Source organism: Lipotes vexillifer, unplaced genomic scaffold, assembly GCF_000442215.2.
Source record: "Lipotes vexillifer unplaced genomic scaffold, Lipotes_vexillifer_v1.1 scaffold387, whole genome shotgun sequence".
NCBI lineage: Eukaryota > Metazoa > Chordata > Mammalia > Artiodactyla > Lipotidae > Lipotes > Lipotes vexillifer.
Window position 1 is genome coordinate 4,237,138 of NW_006795399.1, and position 1,988 is coordinate 4,239,125.

Here is a 1,988-nt window from a genome sequence, read left to right on the forward strand (position 1 = left end):
TAACTGAGATTTTCAAACTGACTTTATTTCAACACAGTGCTTTCCTTAATTGCATATTCACTACCAATAATTTGTATTACCCAAAAGATAGAGGGCATGAGCTGTAAAACATCATAAATATCATAAAATGTTCTCATCATATGAGAGCAAAGTAAGAAGACTGTGCCATTCAAGGAAAACCAAAATGTCATAATTTAAAAATGTCATAATTTAAACCAAATCATTGCAATCTTCCCATGTTTCTTCTTATTTGTCCCCTTTAATTCAACAAAGATCACTGGTTATTTTATCTTTCCTTTTCCTCTTCATCATATACACATGTCCTCACATCTTTGACATGACATCAAAAACAAAACAACACTACCATTTATTCTGTCATTTGCATATAAACCAGTTGGGTCACACAGTTTCCAAGTGAATCGTTATACTAGGTATTTTCTAAATTTTACTTAGGCATACAGGGAAGAGAAACAATACAATTTTATACTTTTCCATTTACATACATATTATTACCTGGAGAGTGAGAAATATATCTCTTTAGAAATACAGCAAATTTTCATGGGTGTCCAGAACTTTCAGATTTAACATTGCCTTGAGGAAAAATGAAAAGTAAATAGTGAAAAGTGAATTTGTAGCATTCTTTATAGGATATTATTAATGCTGTTGAATAAAACAGTTAGGGTTTTTGGTTTTGCTTTTATTGTTTTTAAAACCTGAGCTTTAGATGCATAAGTCTAGGAGATTCGGAGGACAAAATCAAATGATGCAAGAAACAGTAAGTCAAGTGGAAATATATTTAGAGTAAAACTTTTTTCTTCCATACGACTTTTCTCATGGCATCTTTAACATCTTTATTTCTTAGAGAGTAGAGTAAAGGGTTCAGCATAGGTGTGAATAAAATGTAACATACTGAAGCCACTTTACGAAGTTCTGGGTTATTTGGCGGTGTGAGGTAGACAAAGGAGACAGCCCCATAGAGCAAACTTACAACCCCCAGATGGGAGCTGCAAGTGGAGAAGCCTTTCCACCTTCCTTCGCTGGAGCAGATCTTTAAAACTGTGGACACAATATCATGTAAGATACTACAGTGACAACTATTGTGGGCAAATAAAGAGGATAGCCAAACCAAGTGACACCATCTTATTGATAAAGACATTGGAACAGGAGATCTTCTCAATCGGGTTTGAATCATAGTAGAAGTGATCAATGACTCGAGAGGCACAGAAGGACATTTGAGAATGTTACACTGATTTGAAGAATGGAACTGACGCAGCCATGGAGATAAGAACCAGCCACCAACTGGATACAGAGACTTCTTGACATGTGGACAGTATAGAGGAGCAGGTTGCAGATAGCAATGAAATGGTCATAGGCCATGGCTGCCAAGACAAAGGCCTCTGTTACCATGAAAAGTGCATAAAGAAAGAGCTGAGCCACACAACCTGCAAAGGATATGGTCTTTTTCTGAGACAGGATGTTGACCATGGCTCTGGGTACAATAACAGTGGAGTAGGAGAGGTCAGTGTTGGAGAGATTGCCTAGGAAGAAATACATTGGTGTGTTTAGCTGGGGATCAGTCACAATGATGCCAATCATACTAAGGTTTCCCAGAAGGACCATCCCATAAACGATCAGGAATAGCAGGAAGAGGAGACTGTGGAACTCTGGACGGACCCTGATGCTGCAAGAATGAAGTCAGTCACTTCCGAATGGTTGTCTCCTCCCTTATCACCCATGGCAAACTTCTGCTTAAAGGCATAAGAGAAAGTCAACAAGTAAAGTTTCTGCTCTTTCTCTACTCTCACAAATAACACTTCACATTTAAGAAGACTTTCTAGGGGCTTCCCTGGTGGCGCAGTGGTTAAGAATCCGCCTGCTGGTTCAGGAAACACTAGTTCGAGCCCTGGGCTGGGAAGATCCCACATGCCACAGAGCGACTAAGTCTGTGCGCCGCGACTACTGAGCCTACACTGTAGAGCCCGCGAGCC

The 1,988-nt window shown here is 39.4% G+C and overlaps 1 pseudogene across 1 annotated transcript; it reads right to left on the reverse strand.

Moving 5' to 3' along the window:
• Positions 1-762: 762 nt before the first annotated feature.
• Positions 763-1,736, reverse strand: LOC103071986 (olfactory receptor 9K2-like; annotated as a pseudogene). The gene has a single exon (XR_457118.1). The product of XR_457118.1 is annotated as an olfactory receptor 9K2-like (transcript).
• Positions 1,737-1,988: the final 252 nt, after the last annotated feature.